The sequence below is a fragment of the Arachis ipaensis genome, chromosome B04, assembly GCF_000816755.2.
Source record: "Arachis ipaensis cultivar K30076 chromosome B04, Araip1.1, whole genome shotgun sequence".
Lineage (NCBI taxonomy): Eukaryota > Viridiplantae > Streptophyta > Magnoliopsida > Fabales > Fabaceae > Arachis > Arachis ipaensis.
Genome location: NC_029788.2, coordinates 78,290,168 through 78,295,961, shown reverse-complemented (window position 1 = coordinate 78,295,961; position 5,794 = coordinate 78,290,168). Strand labels below are relative to the sequence as shown.

The following is a 5,794-nucleotide window of genomic DNA, read 5'->3' as shown; positions in this document are numbered from 1 at the left end:
GGGCGCCGAGGGTTTTGGGGTGGGAAATTATTATTTTTTCACACTAATTTCAATATTCTATTTGAAAAATATCAAATACTATTAAAATTTATTATTTTTATTCATCGTTTAATTATTAATATTTAAAAATATAAAATAAAATATATTATTAAATTATTAAATTAAAAAATTAAATTAATAATTAAATAATAACTAAAAATAATAAATTTTGATGTTATTTAACATTTTTCATAATTAATTACTTTATTGAAGGAATGAAAATGAATAATCCTAGTTTACGCAGGTTGGCATGGAGTGCTCGCTCGCTCTCCCCCTTTAACCTCGTACATGAAAAGAATTGTTAGGGTCGGTGTATTCCTGGGACAGCTAGTAACTCTATCTTTTGTCTTTAATGGGGTGTTTTTTTTATTGTGTATTTTGTTGGTACAATGGAAATCGTTTTTTAAACCAATGAGGAGTTATTTTTTATGAGTGCAGACATCTCTATGGACACTATCAAGAGAAAACGACAAAATATCATTATGCATGTAGAAATAATACAGGAAGTCACTCACATCAAGTTGCCAAAAACTTTTTTTTAAAACATTTTATATTTACTAATTATCTATTAACACATAACATAGTGATTAGATTTGGTTTAATATAGTCGATTTTTTATTAAAATTAACGACTCAAATTGATTTATATAAATCGAACCGGGTCATGCTTAAAAAGAAATTTTTAATTTGAAAATCCTATTTCCTTCCTCTTTTGTTTCTTTCTCATTCTCACTAAGTTCGAGCTCTCATTTCTTTTACTGGAATTTGGCTCCTGACTCTGGCACTCAAGCTCTCTCCCTCTCTCATTTCCGATCTTTCTCATTGTCTCTGGTCACGCGCTCAAGTTCGTCGTCGCTCTCTGAGACGTCAGTTGCCACCGTCTCGAACTCAATCGCCCTCGTCGTCGCCGACGGCAGAAGCAACAGGTCCCGAAACTAGTCGTCGTCATCGCTCCCTATCTCGTCACCGTCTCACACTCAGTCCCGTGCCTTTGTTGCGCTCGTCGTCGCCGGCTGCAGAAGCCTCAGGTCCCCGGGGTGGTCGTCGCTGTTGTCTTCTTACTTCGACTCTCATTGTCAGCTTCCTCCTTACCATCAGCCAGCTTCGTGCAACAAGAAGCTGGTCCTAATTTGGTGAGTTCCAACTCCCCTATTCTTTAGAAATTTTCTATTGTAATATTTTAGATATTTTTGTTTATTATTTGGGTTTTGGATGTTCTGTTAGAGGATTTTGTTTTGTTTTGTTCATGTGCTGTTAGGATTAGCTATTTCAAAGATCTGAATTACAGAATTATTTTACTTGTATTCTTGAGGATGATCTAAAGGTGATGTATGTGTCACTATTCTATATGTAGGCAGTGATGTTTTATTGATTTTCTTATTGCACAATAAAAATAGTAACTAAGTATTATGTTTTTTTTCTTTCATACCTGTGCATATTGTCTATTCTTTTCTCATTCAAGTCTTCCTACTGGATCACTGTTTAATTATGTCATATAGAGGCTTAGTAGTTAGTGTCTATTAAGCTTGTTTGTAAAACTGCTTCAAAAGAGAAGCAATGCAATGATTTTGCAAGTAGGTTTAGGAAAGTTTGTTACTTATTATTTTGTTCCCCTCACAAATGATTTACAGCATATCATTGTTATTAAGTTAATGTACCTGAAGATATGTTAAGTCAGTTTGTTTCTGTAAATAAGTATCAAGTCCAATGTATGTAGTACAATAGAAAATTTACTCTCTTAGTAATTTCTAATTTTAAAATTCTACAAATTTATCAATTTATATTTCAAATTTGTCAAATGCTACTTTTTCAATTGGTATATTCTTTGGCTTATCAATCTACGATTTTTGATAGTGGATTATCAATATTGCTATGTCTACTCTCTTTATAATAGATGTTATTTTGACATTAGTATTTTCTTAATAATTAAATACGCAATTTCGTAACTGAGTGATGTGCCGAATGAGCAAAGCAGCTTCCAACAAGTAACATCAACCTAGGAATCCCCAACCTGGCTGCAGCATCTACAATCCGAGGGTAGAACATGTCAGTGACAATGCAATCTGCCTCCAGTTCCTCAAACAACTTCTCAATCTCCTTTTCCAACTGATTTAGTCCCTTTGCAATTTTGGAAAACATGTCCGGTGCCGTATTGGCGTTGAATGTTTCTACACTAACAGAAAGACCAACTTCTGCAGCCGGGAACTTAACGATGTGAGTTCTGATTGAACGGCCGAGCGAGGAGTCACGGCCGATGGAGCTCTGGAACAATGAGGCGGCTACTATGGTAACATTGACCCCGTGCATAGCGAAGAGTCTGGCTATGTCTATCATTGGTATGATGTGGCTTGTTGATGCGAATGGTAAGAACATTACTTTTATCTTAGTATGAACTTCTTCTTTTGCAGATTCCATGGAACCGGTAGTAAATTAAAGTTCACTATTCAACTTTACGCTGTTGCTTGAATTTATAGGAAAGATATCATACTTTTCGTAAGAAAAAAATGTGTATACATCTTGGTAGTTGTGCTTATTTTGAATTATTGTGAATTATATATAGGCTATCATCAAGCCTCAGTATGTTGACCACATTCTAAAAGCAGGACAAGGGAATGTAGGGCAGGTGCTTGATCAGAAAGATGAGAAATAAGAAGGCAGAGCTTTGTGCTGATCTAAAGCTTAACCAGGTTATAGATCGTAATGTTGGTGATCTTTTTGGTAGAGAGCTCTGAAGGTTTGCCATTGCAGTTGTTGCCATCCAGAATGCAGAGATATATATGTTTGATGAACCCTTTAGTTACCTTGATGTGAAGCAGAGACTGAAATCTTGTTTTATCTGCTTGAAATCTTGTTCGTGTCACTTTTTCTCATTTTTCTTTTTTCTTTTTGGTTTTATCTAAGCGACCTTCTCTATTTACATTAATTAATATTTATCACATTAAAGTATACTTTTTCGACAGACTCTAGAAAAGGCGGTTTCTATTTGAATTGCTAGAGTCGAAGAGTAACATATCTTAAAAAAATCATATAGTATAAAAATGTGACTTTGATAATGTATTGACTACAGATTAATTATAAGAAAATTAGAGAGACATATGATTTGAACACCGCCAAAAATATCAATGTCCTTATGAAAACATAGAAATAACAAAGTCTCAGTCCTTTGGAAAACAAAAAAATTCGAAAAAGAAATAAAATTACATAGACGGTAAGGGAGCAACGATGACGATCAGTCCCGGATCTGCTGCTTCTGTCGCCGGCGACGACAAGCACGACTGAGTTCAAGACGGTGGCGACTAACGACCCAGAGAGAGATGACGAGCTTGAGTGCGAGACCAGAGACAGTGAGAGAGGCCGAAGATGAGAGCAGGAGAGAGCTTGAGTACCAGAGCCAGCGAGCCAAATTTCAGTGAGAGAGATGAGAGCTCGAGTTTAGTGAGAGTGAGAGAGGGACAAAAGAGGAAGGGGATATGGTTTTCGAATAAAAAAAAATTAAGTATACCCGGTTCAATTTATATAAACCGATCCGGGTCGTTGATTTTGGTAAAAAGCCGACCATATTAAACCAGATCTAATCATTATGCTATGTGTCAATAGATAATTGGTAGGTATAAAATATCTTTAAAAAAAGTTGTTTTTGACAACTTGATGTGAGTGGCTCCCAATAATACAATAGCTTTTTTAAACTAATTAAGTGTTCTTCAGTCAAGTCATAATGCGCTTTTTCTCAAACATACGCACGCACATATTGCTACTGTTATTTCTTCTTCCTCTTTTTCTCCAATTCTTCTTTTTTTTATTAGCGTCAGTATTTTGATTATTTTTTTCTTTTTTTCCGCACGTTGCTATTTTTTCTTTTTCTTTCTCTTTTTTCTGCACGTTTCTTTTTTTAACGTGTCGTTGTTGTTATTGTCACTATCATTATTATTGTGGTTGCTGCTTTATCTTCTTCTCCTCCTATATATATTCAATAAAAATAATTTTAAAAATTTTGATGTACAACACAAAAAAGTTAGTGCACGATAAAAATATTTTTATCTCATATCAATAAATTTTTGTACTATGTGCAAAATTTATATGTTGTGTATAAAAATTTATGTGTTTTGATCTACAAAAAAATTTTGGTACTTAGTAACAAAATTTATGTACTGAAGAAGTACGGAGATACAAAAATCATGTGATGCACATGCATGTTTTTTTTTCCTACTGGATTTGTATCAATTTGGTTGAACTTGGTTACCAAAAACTCTTGTATATATAGTATCATTGTAAATAATATTATGGTCAAACATAGATATATCAATAAAATAGATGGCTAAGTTTTTTTTCAACCAAGTTCAACCAAGTTTTCTTGGGGTATGCATGCGCTTCTTCTTCTTCTTCTTCTTTGCACTTCTTCTTTAACAACGTTGTCGTCATTTTCGTCTTTTTCTTCATCATATATATGTTCAGAAAATTATAGCATAGAAATTTTGATTTACAACACTAAAATTTTGGTGAACAACACAAAAAATTTATTGTCCAACACGAAAATTTTAAAAGGACTCACACATAATCAACAAAATATGCATAACACATAAATTTTGGTACACAATACAAAAATATTGGTACATAGCATATAAATTCTGGTATGAATCATTGAAAATTTTGGAGGATTCCAAATCAAGAATATTGACTCATCCAATTAACAAAATATATTTGCAACAAAAATTTATGTGTAATGTGCCAAAATTTCTGTACTATGTGAAAATATCTACGTGCTATGTACAAAAGTTTTTGTGTTATATGTAACATTTTTTGTGCTATATTAATGAGTTTATGTACAAAAATATTCTGTGCTGCAAAAGTGCACAAAAAGAGAAAAGTAGTGATGTATGCACATGTATTTTTTCTCTTAGACTTGTACAAGTTTGATTAAACTTAATTACAAAAACTCTTGTGATCTGGTATCACCATAGATATATAGTACTATTTTTGTCGTACAATATATATAAATTAATGCACGGACAGTAAAAAAAAGAAAACAAAAAATTCAAGTGAGATTATACAAGGACGTGCATGTTTAATATTATCATAATAAAGTATTAAATAACTTATTCAATCAAGTTTAAAAAAAATCATGCTATCATTCTACACTACAAGAAAAATATTGAATACCATCGAATTTAGTATCGCAGAATAACAACGACTTTACCGGCAGATTCGATAATAAATTTGTCGGATACAAATTTTATCGTCGGATTCTCTTTTCCGACGGTAACGCCGACGATAATAAATAGAGAAAAAGGTAAAAAATTGGCACCTTAGTTATAGTCGGATTTACAGGTGAATAAATCCGCCGATAATTTGGATTAGTGAAACGTTACGTTTTGGTCAAATGTGAACATTTACTGGCAAATTTTTTCGTAAAAAATTCGACGGTAATTGTGCCCTAAATTTGAACCGCGAACCCTCTTCCCCTTCATTTTGAATCTCTCTCTCTCTCTCTACACTATCTCATCTCTCCCTCCATATTCTCTCTGGTACCTCCCTCTGACGACCCATTCTTATCGTCTGGCGATCGTTCTTCGTCTCCCTGCCGAACCTCCGCTTTTGTCGCTGTGCCGTCGAACTGCCGCTGCTCCCTCCAGGTAGCACCCCCCTTTCCAACTCTCATTATTCAAACTCCATGCATTTTTTTTCTGTCTTGATTAGATTAGAATATAGGATGTTAGGTTGATTAGTTGTTGATTACGTCCATTAGTTTGAAGTTGTGA

At 33.8% G+C, this 5,794-nt stretch overlaps 1 long non-coding RNA gene across 1 annotated transcript; it reads left to right on the top strand.

Annotated features, from left to right (window-relative positions):
- LOC110271092 lies at positions 2,299-2,995 on the top strand. The gene is made up of 2 exons (XR_002361212.1): positions 2,299-2,401; positions 2,599-2,995. It is a non-coding gene; the product is annotated as an uncharacterized LOC110271092 (long non-coding RNA).